This window comes from Sorex fumeus, unplaced genomic scaffold (genome assembly GCF_029834395.1).
Source record: "Sorex fumeus unplaced genomic scaffold, SorFum_2.1 ptg000070l, whole genome shotgun sequence".
Taxonomy (NCBI): Eukaryota; Metazoa; Chordata; class Mammalia; order Eulipotyphla; family Soricidae; genus Sorex; species Sorex fumeus.
Window position 1 is genome coordinate 9628990 of NW_026606127.1, and position 16663 is coordinate 9645652.

Genomic DNA, 16663 nt, shown 5'->3' on the forward strand with positions numbered 1-16663 from the left:
AAGATATATGGAGAAAAATGTGGGAAGATCCCTTCATGACATTAAAGCTAAGGGAAACAAAAAAGCAAGTAAGCAAGAAAGAAAGAAAGAAAAAAATTAAAAATTAGAAAATAATGCTGTTTGCAATGCTAAGGATCAATCCCAGATCATCATTTTCTTGCGTTTTTGGGTCACACGTGGCGATGCACAGTGGTTACTCCTGGCTGTGCACTCAGGAATTACTCCTCATGGTGCTTGGGGGGACCATACAGGATGCTGGGAATGTAACCTGGGTAGGCCGTGTGCAAGGCAAATGCCCTACCTGCTGAACTATCGCTCCAGCTCCCCCCCTCTCCATAATTCATCATCTTGAGGGCCTCACATTTTTACCTTCGATTTAGAAACTTCATGTTTACATTGACACAGTAAATCGAAACCACAGAACCATTGAATGGCATGTTATAATGGTAGCAGCCATGAGCAAACTTTGATAACCCATAAGTTGTCATGAATGAATTCTGTCTCAGAGGCTTCACTTCTGAGGATACCTGTCACTACCTCCTTTCTGTTACGTATCCCAGGATCAGAACCTACATCAGGCCATCAGTAGAAATTGTCCACCCGAAAGCTAGCCTTCCACTGAGATCAGAATCCTTGATCCATGTAACTTGTAATTTTTCATTCATGATTTGTTGACCTTGTTTCAGGTGGAGGCATCCAGAGCATAAACTCAGCTTTCCCGTTGTTTCCACAGGAAATCCAAATACCTAAGAATGTTATCATTTCTGACGCCACTGTTACAGATTTTTTGGAATCCCACGGTAAGATACTATCATTAATGTTATAATATTACTGTTCTCCATAGTTCAGATCTCCCCAAAGATCTCTCTACCCACTTCATTCCAACTGCAGACTCCAGTTTATCATGCTCCTGAAAGTACTTCTAATAGTTTCACTCAGGTTCTCCCCTAAAGTGCAAAGGTAAAGTTCATACCACTCCAAGTACTTATTCCTAAACTACCAGAGTGGGCTTGTTCCTCAAGCTTTTGTTCTCATAAGAAGAAATACCGTGCTTCCTTTCTCTATGTCTCTCTTTGCTTGCTTTGTTAAATGACTGTTCTCGCTTGAACAAATATTCCATTCCACCCTACACCTGTTTCACAAGTTTCTGAGTGTTTTTCAGTAAAATCTATTTAGCTTCACTAAACTAAAAATTTTAAAACACCAGAGCATTGTTAAAACCAATATTTGTATCTTTTAAACCACAAATTTTGAAAATGAAAGGTGATAAAACAATGGAATACTACTCAGTTGTATGAAGTGAAATCTTCTTATTATTTGTATATAAAATGGATTACATGAGGAAATTATGTTTAGTGACATAAACCAGGCAGAGAAAGATAGGCATCCTACAAGTTCATGCATATGTGGCATATGGAGAAAACAAATTAAAAGAATAAAATGAGACAGACAAACGTCTAAAACATTATTTATATTCTATGATTTATAATTCAATTAACAATGGTTTCTCATACACATAATTCCAACATGACACTCACTCCTCATTCTCTCAAAGAATAAACCCTCCCTCTCCCCCAATCCCCCAGAATCCCTCACTCTCAATCCCCTGACTCATTTGTGTGGATCAGTTCTCCCCTTACATTGCTCTTGAACCTTTGTTTCTACCTTGCTGTGTGTCTCTACATCCCACATATGAGAAAAATCTCTCTGTATCTGTTCATTTCCTTAAGGCTAACTTTACATGCATGATATCCTCTAGTTTCATCCAATGTTGAAAATTGCATAATTTTGATCTTTTCAAAGCAATAAAAACAAACTTTAGAACTATGAGACTATTTAGTTACCAGATCGAGAAGTATAATTAAAGTGGAAAAATTGAACAATGGTGAATGACAGAGTAGGCCTTTCAGTAGTGAGTGTAATATGATACATGCACGTTGATTCTGCATAATCCTAAAATTTATGAAATTCTATAATGTAATTCTATAAGGTAATTTTACATAATCAAAAAATTATTTAAATAATTAACATTTATCTATGATTTTGACGTATCTTTTGTGTCGAACTATCAGAAATAAAAATAATGTGAGATAGAGATATGGTCTATCACTATACTTTTAAACAAGAGAAGCGCTAAAAATTTCTGTGTCTTGATGAACTCTCATATAAATTGACTCCAAAATCAAATTAATATTCTCAAGGAAAAATAAAAGTCAACCAATTTAATCTTTTGCCTTCACTCAGGTTCCCATCTGTTGATCTCTCGCAGACAAAAAAAAATATTTACTTTATTTTTTTAAAAATTTTTATTAGTGAAACACCATGATGTACAGTTGTACATTTACAAATTTTTGTGCTTGGGTTTCGATTATACAATGATCAAATGCCCATTCCTCCGCCAGTGCCCATTTTTCACCACCATGGATTTCAGTATCCCTCCCACACCAATCCCCCCCATGCCACCCTGCCTCTGTGGCAGGGCATTCCCTGTTGTTCTCTCTCTCCTTTCAGGTGTTGTGGTCTGCAAAAGAGGCATTGAGTGTCATTCATGTTCAGTACATAGTCAGAATTTTTATTTTCAAAGGATTTCTTGGCGGAGGTTTGGCATTCTTTGCTAGAAACCAACTTCTTTTCTTCTGCTTTTTTTTTTCTAGAAATATATATTTATACTAAGACTGATTAGTCATGGCACCAAATTGACAAATGTCCCTGTTTTTACTTCAGTACTCTTTCCTGATTATCACAAATTATTAGCAGTGGCTAGAAAAAAAGTAGCCCAAAATTCGTGGGGGAAATGTTTATGCTTTTCTTAGTTTGGAAAATCCCTGTCACTAGTATAGTGACATTCATCTAAATTTGTAAACACAATGATTAAGAAGAGGTAAACCATGACTGCCACTTCAAGGAAGAACGGGCCTTCAGCAAATATCCATGGTTTCAGAAGGATGGTTCTGGCTTGGATGGGGGGGCAAACATGAGAGCTGTGAGCTACCTGCAGTTAACACATGCTCTTAGGCTATGTGGTGATACTGCTGAGAAATGTGGCGAGCCCTGATTAGGTAGGGTCATGGTGGAGAATGGAATGATGACAAGAAAACAGAGCAACAGGACAAGATGATAGATTCCTTTGTATAAACGTTTTCATCGCTAATGTATTAATCTGTGAATAAGAGAACCAACTTTTTATCATTTTCCTGGCAATATATTATCCTTACATAGTGCTTCAGGAAAAAAACGCTTCCCTTGTTAGTTATTATAGCCTGAATATCTGTGAGGTCTTTGAACTATTTCTATATATACAGTGCTGATGACTGAAACCAATCTCACTATTTAAGTATCTAAACTGCAATGTTCTCACCATTTAACTCACTAAACTCTGACGACTCCAAATCTTCTTAGATCAGCTTTCATCTCTTCCATATTATCCAGGCTTCTCTTCCCAACTGTCAACTCTCCCTTTCTTTCTCCCTCTCTCTACCAACTATGGTCTCCCTGCCAAAATTTGCTAAGACAAGCTTTCTTGAAATATAGACGTAAGTTGACTTCTCTTTTTTTTAAAATTTAGGCAATTTTGATTTCAAAGTCATTTATGATGGAGATTTGTCATACAATATTTCAATTCTAATCACACCACCAGTGTCTGCATCCTTCCACCAACAGATTACCCATTTCTCCCTGCATTCCCACCGATTTCATTGACAAACACATTTTGAAGTTTTACTATTGTACTTTGGGTTCCATACTTACAGTAGTGTTGGCATTGGTGGTTAAGACATACACCTCAACTTTTTCATGCTGGCCTTCCTGGATCAATGCCCACTGACACCATGTAAGGGAAATATATGAGAACAAATCATTAAGCTCCAAATTTTTCAAATAATCTTTAAACAATTCTAATCGAAAAGAAAATAGTGAGAACTGGAGGAGACAACCTCTTGTCAGCCTGCAAAGTCTTTTCATTTTTCCACATTACAACAGAAGTAATCAGTGAAGGAGGTCTGTCATCACGCAACTTAGGTGACCCTGCTGAGGTGTGGTCAACAGGGTGTTTTGTGCTCTTCTCTCCTTCCACCAGAAGTCCCAACCCTATGATTTTTGTCTCTTCAGTCCGCATACAATGGAAAAAGTTTTACCACACAGACATCCATGTAATGAGCCCAGCCAAGGTGATAAAAATAAATTTCAGCAAATTCATAGGTTAGTCATGGGGGTAGAAACTCAATATCATATTTTTGTATTGAATCTGCAGGAGACACATATTACAAACCTTTTTATGATTCAGTTTCAATCATAGGATATTTTAACACCCAACCTCGACTAGTATACAGTACCATTGCTAATGTTCCCAGTTTCTCTCCCACCACTCCCTCTCCCAACCCCAAACCCCACCTGACAGCCTGCTGTCTCTACACTATGGCAGGCACCTCTCTCTCTCTCTCTCTCTCTCTCTCTCTCTCTCTCTCTCTCTCTCTCTCTCTCTCTCTCTCCCTCATCCTTTGGGCATTATGGATTGTAATACAGAGAGTGAGAGGTTCTCACGTTTATTCCTTTACCTACTTTCAGGACTCAGTTCTCACCCAGAGTAATCACTTCCAACTATCATTGTCATAGCGGTCCCTTCTTTATTCCAAATGCTCGCCTTCAGCACTTGTGGCAAGTGTCCAACCATTGACCAATTCTCCTGGCCTGTGTTTCTGCTATCCTTGGCTATTAGTCTCATATTCTGGTTTTTTATATCCAAAAAATGGGGTAGTCCAATCAGTATACCCCTTTCCTTCTGACTGATTTCATTGAGCATAATATTCTTCCCTGTACATCCATTTATAAGCAAATTTCATGATGTCAGTTTCCTGCCAACTGCGTAGTATTCAATTGTGTAGGTATACCATAGTTTCTTCTGGCTATTGTGAATAATACAGCAGATGGTATTTCTGTTATAAATATCATGTTTAATGTAACTTACATAGGAAAATACTTCCCAGGTTCCAATCATACATAATCCACTCACAAACACAAATTTATTTACTTTTTTAAAAAATATAATTTATTATGATGCTTTCTAAAAAACGGAAGCGATTAACAAAAACTCAGGGAAAACATATTCTATAAAAGCCAAAAAAATAACCTTAAGAAAGGTCAGCAGGTACGTGTTCTTGCTCCTCAAAAATCCATATGTTTCTTGATATATTGTCAATATCTTTCTATAGCCTTAAAATTCTTCAACTTCATTTCTAAACACTATTTAAAGTTATATTAATTTAATAGGTATAATCAGCTTTATAGAATATTTATTTGATTCTTTCATATTTTGCATAAACAACGTTTGAATTAACCATAGCACTGTAGCACTGTCCTCTCATTGTTCACTGATTTGCTCGAGCGGGCACCAGAAACGTCCCTATGGTGAGACTTGTTGTTACTGTTCGTGGCATGTTGAATACATCACAGGTACCTTGCCAGGCTTTGCCATGAGGGAGGCTTACTCTCAGTAGCTTGCCGGGCTCTCTGAGAGGAGGAGAGCAATCGAACCCAGGTTGCTCGTGTGCAAGGCAAACGTCTTACCCACTGTGCTATGGCTCCAGCCCATATATATATTTATACATATATATGTGCATTTACACACACATACATATCTATATATTCCTCTTACATGGCTCTTAAGCTCCAACTCATATTTCTTTCTCCTCCAATTATTTACTACTTCTCTCCCCATACTTGGGGCTCAACTAAATTTCCGAGTGCCCTCAGATGCATTTCTGAGGCCATGATAAAGGAATGCATAACACATACATGCAAGGAAGGCACAAAGCATATGTAGATAAATTTCATATGGACATATAATTTTGATGACTAGTTTACAAACTGTATTCGCTTCAAGTACAGAGTTCCTCATCTCTGGATCTGTGTATTCATACTCCATGCACTGTCAAATATCCAGCTCCTGTCCACAACTAACTAACAACACTCCCCTACGCATTTCAGTCATTTACTTCCCCTCCTATTAGGACGATTTTGATGTCAGAGTGTAAAGGTTTGATTTTGCTTTTGTTTTATTAGTTCATTTAATTTTTTTCTTTATATTCCCGAAACAAATCAAATATTTTTTTAAAAAAATAAAGGACAGGAGGTGATATCAGGCAACAATTGAAATAATTGATGTGGCTGAGAATCAGCAAGAGTCTTGCAGGTCAGTGTGAGGAAAGGAACATCCAGTTGTCCTTCCCAGCATATTTCCAAAGGGCTGGCTTGGAGGAGGGTACATTCTGGAAAGAACCGCAGGACAGTAGTAGTGTCTTGAACATATAGGGGACTATGTTCTTCTTTGAAAATCTAATGGTATTGACCTCCATTGCAAACCACAACACCCTAAAACAAAGAAAAAGCAAAAGGGAATGCCCTGAGTTGGGGCAAAGTCGGGGAGATGGGGGGTGGGAGGGTCATTGGGTTTCTTGGTGGTGGAGAATGTTCACTGGTGGAGAGATGGATACTTTGGTTGGCAAAAGCCAACCAAACTTTCATACTGAAGAGTCTAGCCCAGATGACACCAACAGTACTATAATGTTAGACAACCTCTCTGACAAGGAATTCAGAAGGGAGCTACTTAGGATGCTTAGGGAATTAAAAGAAACAATGGAAATCAATGCCAATAGAAGATAAGAGGATCTGAAGGCAGAAATGAGGAAATTGCAATCAGAAATGTCAGACCTGAAAAATCTCGTAGGCGAATTGAAAAGCTCAGTGGAAGGCCTCAGCAGCAGAGTAACAGCTGCTGAGAACAGAATCAGTAAGCTCGAAGATGAAGTTCAGAGACTCTCCAGAAAAGAGCAGAAAATGGAAAAGAGACTCACAATTCGGGAATAGATGGCAAGAGAAGATCGGGATGAAGCCAAGAGGGGTAACATAAGAATTATTGGAGTCCCAGAGGGACAGGAAGAAAACCTCAATAAAGAAGAAACTGTCAAAGAAATCATTGCTACAACGTTTCCAGAGCTGAAGAAAACTTGTGACCACATTCAGGAGGCCCGAAGGGTACCAGCTAGAAGAAATCCAAATAAAAGTACCACAAGACACATTCTGATCAAAATGACCAAAACCTTAGACAGAGACAAAATTCTGAAAGCAGCAAGATCGAAGAAAGAAATCTCTTACAAAGGAGCATTCTTAAAATTTACAGCTGATTTTTCTGATGAAACCCTCATGGCCCGAAAACAGTGGTGGGACATAGTGAAAAAACTCAATGAAATAAATGCCTCCCCAAAAATACATTTCCCAGCAAGACTCTCATTCATAATAGAAGGAAAAACACACAGTTTCACAGACAAACAACAGCTCAGGAACTTCATAGACTCAAAACTGGATTGGCTGTGTACAAGAGAAATGCTTTTTGCCCTCCAGTACTATCTCTCTCAGTGCCTTTTGAATTTCCAGGTTACACATCCTAAAGCATGTGGACTTTTGGCCAGGACCCTGCATGATCACTACAAGTCCAGAAACCAGAAGGAATACCTTACATTAATTTAGGCATTTGGGGTCTTTACAACTATTACCATTGTAATCATCAGGTTTCCATTTGACTTCTGCGATGAATACCTGTAACTTACGGTTCACATACGACTTACTCTTGTGGATGCATTGAAGTTTACCCTCATTTTTGAACCACTTCAAAAATGACAACTTGAGTTTTTTCAAAGAAATGTTTTTGGAAGGAAAACTTTATTTAAACTCTGTGTCTTAAATTGTTTGTCTAAAATGTAGTTACTAATAATTCTTAGAAAAATAACACATACATAAATATAATTTTTCTATTTCATGTGATTTACATAGGAGGAAGGGTAAAGAAAACATAATGAAAAATATTTATCACATAACTGAAAAAGAATATAGATATTAATGAAATCTGGGCTCTGTAGCAAGCAGCATAGTACAGTAAGTTATGGAGAGCAGACCCAAGAGTAGGCCTTGAATAACAGTGGATGTGATCCCAACCAAAACCAAATAAAACAGTACAATAAGATTATTAATAAATTTTTCCATATATACAATATGTAGACAGTATTCTATTTTACAAAAAACTGCTAGCCAAAAAATGGAATCGAAGGTGATTTTTGAGTGCACACTTTACCAGTCCATTAAAGAGAAAGGATTTACCAGTAACTACATAACAAAAAGAAAATAGGAGTAAGCTTGATTGTATTTCATAGAAAGGAAATGTTTTAAATGAGTAAAATACAGAAAAGAAATTTCGAAAGTACAAAAAATTATTCTCATCAGTACCTTTGAATATTAACCAGCAAACAACACGTGTTAAACATAGCATAGGATTTCTCTTGATCACACAAGACACAGAAAAGACCATTTAAAAAGTGATCACAAAATTTGCAAATTTACTTTCAACCCCTAAATTAGAATTAGCTTTATCAACCAGGAAAACGTTCTTCTCAATGTTTAATAAATGAGCACCAAAATCCAATAAAATATCTTTAATGTAGGAAAAATCTTAATTCACAAATATGACAAAAATGTGTAATTAGACCTGTGAGACTTGATTTTTCTTTTTCCTCTTAGGATTTAAAACAGAAGTTGACTATTATCAAAATACTTTCATGTTAGGAAGAAAAAATCACATGAAATAATATTTGTAAAGATGAGAAGCCGCTTTAACCTGGAACCTACTTACCACACAAATGAATCAAATCTCCTTATTCAAGTTAGAATATACCAATTTTTAATTTTAACAGGCAGCGCGTACATGTACTTAAAACCATAACGTAATAAAAGCATTGAAGATTATGTGTCTTCCACCGCCCTAGATAAGCACTATTAGCTATTTATGGGAAGCATCATTTCTGAAGCGTGTTTATACTCAAATTGTCAAGAACCAAGTACTGTGTTCTAAGAGATAATAAGGAAAAATGCCAGCAATGATGGCTTTCTGATAATATGCTTTTCCTACTGGTACCTTTCTTTTTTGATTTTAAATCTTTGGTTCTCTTCAACATTCTGAACAAACGTTTTCCTCTTCCTTGATAATCGAAGTCCCTATTCTTTCTTTCTTTCTTTCTTTCTTTCTTTCTTTCTATACTTTTTCTTTCTTTCTTCCTATTTTTTTCTCCCTCATATTGTCTTGGTGTCGATTGGTCAAAGGTTGATGAAAGTGATCCCAAACTTGCTTACCTTAGAGGGTTTGCCTCCCTAATGCTCAGCACTCCACACCTTCCACAAGCCCCATATTTTCTTATTACCTGGTTTAAATAGAAAACTCAAAGATAAATGATTATTACTTTGTAATATCACTATATTCAAAATACTGAAGTATAAATACAAGTGGAGAGACCATTACAGAGAACACATGCTAGTATATATTAACAGTTTTTCACAGCATCTATATTTTCTGTTTCTGTAAAAATACTGTCTCTGATTTACTTGTTTTAAGTGAATATCATGTAAAATTCACTATTAAAAGGAAAAAGAAACACAGAGAATCAACCCTCATCACTTAATCACTTAATCCCCGTTATTCATCGATTTATTCGAGCGGGTGCCAGTAACGTCTCCATTCATCCCGGTTGCGTGCTAGCGTAGCCCAATGGTATCTGTTCGTTTTAGGAACATGTAGAGCCTCAAACCGATCATTTAGGGTCTTGATGAAGAAGTCTGACCATCTTATAGGTGGGCGTCCACGTGATCTTTTGATGTCTCGTGGAATCCAATCAGTAATGGCTCTAGTCCAGCGGTTGTCTGTAAACCTCATTACGTGTCCAGCCCATCTGATTTTTGATGTCTTGGCAAATGAGACAGCGTCCCTGATTCTTGAGCGTTGACGAAGATCAGAACTCCGGATTCTATCTCTCATTTGAGTGAATCGTGATATTCCAAGCATAGTTCTTTCGATTCCTCTTTGAGAGACCCGAATAGTGTTCTCATCCTGTTTTCGTAGGGTCCAGGTCTCTGAGGCATATGTTAATGCAGGAAGAATAGTGGAATCAAAGAGATGTGCTCGTAGCTGGAGGTTCTTTGTCCTTTTAGTTATTTCTTCAATGCTCTTGAAGGCATTCCAAGCCGCTCTCTTCCTCCTGTGCAACTCAGGTGCCAGGTCATTCATCATGTTGATTTCTCGACCTAGGTATATATAACTGTTGCATTCGGAGATGGTGGTTCCGTTGAGAGCGAATGGAGCGTCAGGAACAAGGCTGTTTCTCATAAACATTGTCTTCGCAAGATTCAGCTGTAGTCCGACCTTTCCACATTCACGGTCAAAGTCGTTCAGCATTTGTGCCGCTTGGTTGATGTTTGGTGTTATTAGAACGATGTCATCAGCAAAGCGGAGGTGGTGTAGTTGCCGACCATCTATCTTCACTCCCATGTTTTCCCATTCCAGCCGTCGCATGATGTTCTCGAGGGTGGCACTGAAGAGTTTTGGTGAAATGGTATCACCCTGCCGAACCCCTCTCTTGATATGGATGATTACTTCTTTGTAGAATGGTGAGATCTTGGTAGTGAATCCGCAATAGAGCTCACGAAGGATCCTGATGTATTGAGTTTGTACGCCCTGATTGGCTAGGGCTCCTATGACAGCTTCCGTCTCAACAGAATCAAAGGCCTTCTTTAAATCAATGAACGTTAGACAGAGTGGCATCTTGAACTCCCGAGATACCTCAATGAGCTTGGTTACTGTGTGGATATGGTCGATGGTACTGAATCCTTTTCGGAATCCAGCTTGTTCACATGGTTGTCCTTCATCTAGTGTTCTGCTAATCCTATTCAGGATGACTCGAGTGAATAGTTTGTAGATGACAGACAATAGGCAGATTGGGCGATAGTTGCCAATGTCGTGGATGTCTCCTTTCTTGTATAGTAGTACAGTCTTGCTGGTTTTCCATTGGGATGGAACCTTGCATTCAGACAGGTAGCGTGTGAAGAGTCGAGCCAATGTATTGATGAGTACTGATGGTAAGTTCTTCAGGTGTTCAGGTCTGATCTTGTCTGGGCCAGGTGCTCTTTGTTTCTTTACAGACGAGATGGCATGTTGGATTTCGGAAGGGAGAACATTGGGAACGACATATCCATTATGTGGTATGTGGTATGTGGGCAAGTGGATGTGGCTATTAAAGAGATCTGAGTAGAAGTCGTGAATAATCTTCTGCATTGCCCTTCTGGAAGATGTGATAGATCCATCATGATATCGGAGGGCAGTCATCTTGGTTTTGTAGTTGGTGAAGGACAGGCGGGCATTACGAATGTTTTTTCCAGCTTCTGCTGCATCTACCAGTACTGCTGCTCTCCTGTTTTTGAGGTCATCCTTGATGGCTTCTCTGCACTGTTTTGCCAGTTCGGACGTTTGCTTGTGGTTGCCTGAGGCACGTGCCAAGCCACGTTGGCGAATAAGTTCAAGAGTGTTCGAAGAAAGACGGTTTTTTTGTGGTTATCTCTCTCTTGGCATTCCTTGCACAATCATGGAGGTGCTGAATCATTCGATCATATTCCTCATCAATGTTGTCAATGATGGCATCTTCCCATGTTGCCGCAACAGAGCCAAAGAGTTCCCAGTTGGTGGTTGTTCTGGGAGTCCTCTTCTTAAACCTTGCATTCTTTTCTCCTCATTCTGTGAGGTAGAATTTTGCACGAAGAAGACGGTGGTCTGATCCCGTTTGGAATTTTGGTACAACAGCAACATCGGTTAGGCAAAACCGCCGATTGAATATGATGTGGTCTATTTCATTGTGGAACCGTCCATCGGGAGACTCCCATGTCCAAGGTTTAGATTCAGCCTTTTGGAATTGTGAGTTACCATGGAAGGTTTTGGTTGACATGATGAATTCAGACAGTCTGTCACCCTGTTCGTTCCATTCCAGGCCATGGGTTCCAATGTGGAGTTCATCGACTGATCTTCTTGGCCCTATCTTGGCATTAAAATCACCGACAATGATCTTGTAGAAGGTGTGATCTTCTTTATAGAACTTCTCTAGCTCCATGTAGAATTTCTCAGTTTCTCTTTCACCATAACTGGATGTTGGTGCATAGACAACAAAGATAGAAACTGCCGGTAGTGAGCCACATTTATTCAAGTGTAATCGTCCGATTCGGGTTGTTAGGCATTCAAATGAATCAATGCTCGTGACTAAGTTTGTGTTGACAAGGATACCGACACCACCGACGCCTCTTTTATCACATGTTCCAAGGAACAGTTCTTCTCCAGTGTCGAAAACAGCATGATGGAATTGATGTCTTCTCGTTTCGGTCAGACCAATGATGTCGTACTTGATCTTTTGTGCTTGTACCATAAGGTCTTCAATGGATGCAGCAGATGCCAGGGTACGAGCATTAAAAGTACAGACAATCATTTTTGTTTTTCTGCGTTTTGGTAGCCTATGTCTGCCTTGGTGTTTTATCAGCCTCTCCTTCCATATCCTTCTCGACTCTGCATATTCAGGGTTAGGGAAATGAGATCCATTTATTACTGGATTTGGCATATCAATTTGGTCTATTTGGCATAGACCACGGATAGCTTGCCAGGCTCTGCCGTGCGGGTTGGATATTTAAGGATATTTAATGTACCCTGAAAATTTAGAGAAAAGTAAATGAATAGTCGCGCGGCCGCAGGTCGCGCGCTCCCGGGAGCTTGTTGTGATAATTTCTGGATCCTGGCCTTTGTTGGGGTTACACGGCAGTTGGAGGGTGTAACTGTCTAGTTACTGACAGGTCCAGTCCCAAACCGTGCAGGCTTGGAGATCTCAGCCCCAGGTCTCACACACCTGGGTTCCTCTGACAGTTTTGTTATGTCTGAGGCTTATCCAAGTGTGTGGAGAGTGGTCCCAGTAAGGCCTTGGTTGGGCCTACAGGTCTTCAGCTGTTGGGCCCTGGCGAGGATAGTCAGACACAGGGTAGGAGACTCTGCCTTGTGCTCTCCCGGGAGCTTGTTTTGATAATCTCTGGATCCTGGCCTTTGTTGGGGTTACACGGCAGTTGGAGGGTGTAACTGTCTAGTTACTGACAGGTCCAGTCCCAAACCGTGCAGGCTTGGAGATCTCAGCCCTGGGTCCCACACACCTGGGTTCCTCTGCCAGTTTTGTTATGTCTGAGGCTTATCCAAGTGTGTGGAGAGTGGTCCCAGTAAGGCCTTGGTTGGGGCCTACAGGTCTTCAGCTGTTGGGCCCTGGCGAGGATAGTCAGACACAGGGTAGGAGACTCTGCCTTGTGCTCTCCCGGGAGCTTGTTTTGATAATCTCTGGATCCTGGCCTTTGTTGGGGTTACACGGCAGTTGGAGGGTTTAACTGTCTAGTTACTGACAGGTCCAGTCCCAAACCGTGCAGGCTTGGAGATCTCAGCCCCGGGTCCCACACACCTGGGTTCCTCTGCCAGTTTTGTTATGTCTGAGGCTTATCCAAGTGTGTGGAGAGTGGTCCCAGTAAGGCCTTGGTTGGGGCCTACAGGTCTTCAGCTGTTGGGCCCTGGCGAGGATAGTCAGACACAGGGTAGGAGACTCTGCCTTGTGCTCTCCTGGGAGCTTGTTTTGATAATCTCTGGATCCTGGCCTTTGTTGGGGTTACACGGCAGTTGTATATATATATATATATATGTATATATATATATATATATATATATATGCGTGTGTGTGTGTGTGTATGTGTGTGTGTATTTGAGCTCCTAAGTATGTCTAGAATATAATGTAATCAATGACGAAAAACACTTTGTATGTGACATAAAGTAAGCCAATGTCTAAAGTCACACAGCAAATATCAAAGTCAAGTTAAAACGAGGCTGATAAAATTCTACTTGAATATTTTCTTTCATTACTACGTGCTGTTCTTCCTTGACTGCTAAGTTTAGGGATGATAAATCTAATGACAAGCTTTGAAAGGTATTATTCCTTACCTGACATGGTCAGAGAAGAGGAAATACCAATGAAAGGTAGACGAGAAGAGGAGACTGTACGAGATTACGTCTGAACACTGAAGCGGCTTAAGAACAAAAGTGTTTAGTACAGACAACTGCTCACTGGTGATTGGTCATTGGTCATTCGTCACTTGCCATGATGATTCAAATTTGTTTACAAACAACTACATGGGACCCCCAAGATTCTACCAGTTGGTGGTTGGTTTGGTGGGAGAATGATGTCATAAAGTAGGCAGGTGAAAGGTAGAGGCTAGCCAATCAGGAGGTCAGAATCCCATTAGAAGACCGGATTGGATAGTGAGTGGGGTAGATTGAAGTAGGCTAGGGAGATGGAATTCTACAAGACGGTTATAACAGTTTCACCTTCGTCAGACTCTTGTGTTAGAAAAATACTCCCATGATACTCAAGAGCTTAGCTATTTCACTAACAAATCAAGAAAATTACTAAATAATTGTTTTTATTGCACTGTTTATGAAATAACATTTGTTATTACTAGTATATTTTAGATAACATTTACAGCACAGCGGATTTGGTCGTTTGCCTTGCAGGAGGCCAACACTGATTCCGATTCCTCTGCCCGGCAAGCTACCGAGAATATCTCGTCCACATAGCAAGAGCCTGGCAAGCTACCCATGACGTATTTGATAGGCCAAAGCCAGTGACAACAAATCTCACAATTTGGTGTAAGTTGTTACTGGTTCCCGCTCGAGCAAATGGATGAACCGCGGGAGGACAGTGCTACAGTGCTATGATTGAGAAAATTGGTGGTTTCTTTCAATATGACAATACTTACTAGGATAAGTTGTAGATGAATCGAGATGTGTTAAAATGTAAATAAAATGAGAAGAAATAGTAAATGCACAGGTATCTTATTTGTACAAAACAAACAGTTGTTCTCAGTTTAAAACTGTAGAAGATAAAGAAAAACATATACTCATTTGTGTCAAAATTTTTCAACCTGAAAGAAAAGGACCAAAATCAATTTAAGTAATCAAAAAACAAGCAAAACCAACAAATCCTGGCAATTACTATGATAGGCCAAGGATAAATGTTTTTAATAAATTAGTGCTGTGAAATAAATCAGTATTTAGCTATTATACTTCAATAGTAAAAATAAGCATAAACCATGATCATATAATCTGTATTGAAAGAAGTGTAAATGACTGGTAAACACAAGGGCAAGTTACTCGCAGATGCGTACCAGGTTCTCTCAGAGTGACAACTGGACAATAATTGTTGTTGTCTTATCAACAAAATCCAGTCTCTGTATCTTGGCCATTGATGGGATTACATGGCTCCAGGGGCAGTTCGTGGTTGTAACACTTAGCTACTAGGAGATGGGGGATCTGGTTGGAGGGGGCCCAGTCTTGATCTGAGCACCCTTGGAGATCTCATCCCCCAGTTGTGCACACCTGGGTTCCTCTGTCAGATTCGATCATGCATGAGGCTCCTTCAAGCTTGGGGAGAGTGGTTTAAAGCGTACCTATGGCTGGTTGCAGAGGTCTTCAGGTGCCGGGGCTCTGCTTGGCACGGTGAGGGAAACTCAACACACCCCCTCCAAGGGACCCTGGTGAAGAAAGCCAGGTGCGAGGTCAGGAGACTGTCATTTTAGACATATTTGGAATTAATTTTAGATCAAAAAGTACACATCATTCAAACTACGTATGTGCTTAGTAATAAATTACTACAAACTTGTTCAATAACCTAAGAAACCCCACTCTGCTCAGAGAACTAGATTTTTAATTATAGGTCTGTTTTGCCCGTGTGTCATGACTGAGAATCACTATCATTAGATATGAAACTCACTATACAAAAAGATGCACACAGGCTGCTTTGAGTCATCTGTGTTTGTTAATGTGTATTGGTCATTAAACTTCACTGAGACCCATTTTTCTGTCCTTTACAGGACCCTCATGAGTCTCAACTTCCGTTCAAGTTGAACTTATAATAATGTGGAATGAAATCATCAATATTCTCCTCACCTCTTCCTTCAGGAGAAAAATCCTACTTACATTCAAGGTGGTCAAAGTGCAGACAACACCATTCACCTTTTCCTGGAGATGTACACGGACTGAGGTGAGAACAGCAAAAGGCTCTAGTTTAATGGTCTTAATGAAGGTTTCAGGGAAGTGCATTAAACAGGACTCATATAACATCTTCAAAAGAATTATTTTGTAAAACTGATGCGTTGATTATGGTAAAAGATAATATGGTAAAAACCATATTTTTCTTTCTGGGACATTAAAGTTCTAAATCTATCAAGCTGCTTTGAAATACTTTCCTTGATTAGGTACCACTCTCTGCCATAGGGTATGTAAGGACAACATTCAAAGTAATCAGAAGAGAAAAATTAACTCCTACTAGGTTTGGTTACACATATACTAAAATTGAAATGATACAGAGATTATCATGGTCCTTGCACAGAGACGACATGCAAACTTGTATAGAGTTCCATATTTTTGTTGCAAGAAGAACTAACAGGGCTACTTTAAGCAAAGGCAATCCCCACAAGTACAAAAATTCTACATAAAGATAGCACAAATCCCCATAACAACAATCTCTCTCAATGTCAATGGACTAAATGTGCCAATTCAGAGGCACAGAATAGGAAGATGAATTAGAAAACTGAACCCAACATTCTGATGCCTGCAAGAAACACATCTGAGCAATTAAAGCAACCATGGGCTAAAAGTAAAAGGCTGGAAAACAAGTCTTCAAGAAAAGAACACCTCCACAAAGCTGGAGTAGCCATACTAGTATCAGACCAC

General features: G+C 39.5%; 1 pseudogene; it reads left to right on the forward strand.

Moving 5' to 3' along the window:
• Positions 1-16259: 16259 nt before the first annotated feature.
• Positions 16260-16356, forward strand: LOC130037033 (uncharacterized; annotated as a pseudogene).
• The last annotated feature ends 307 nt before the right edge of the window (positions 16357-16663 follow it).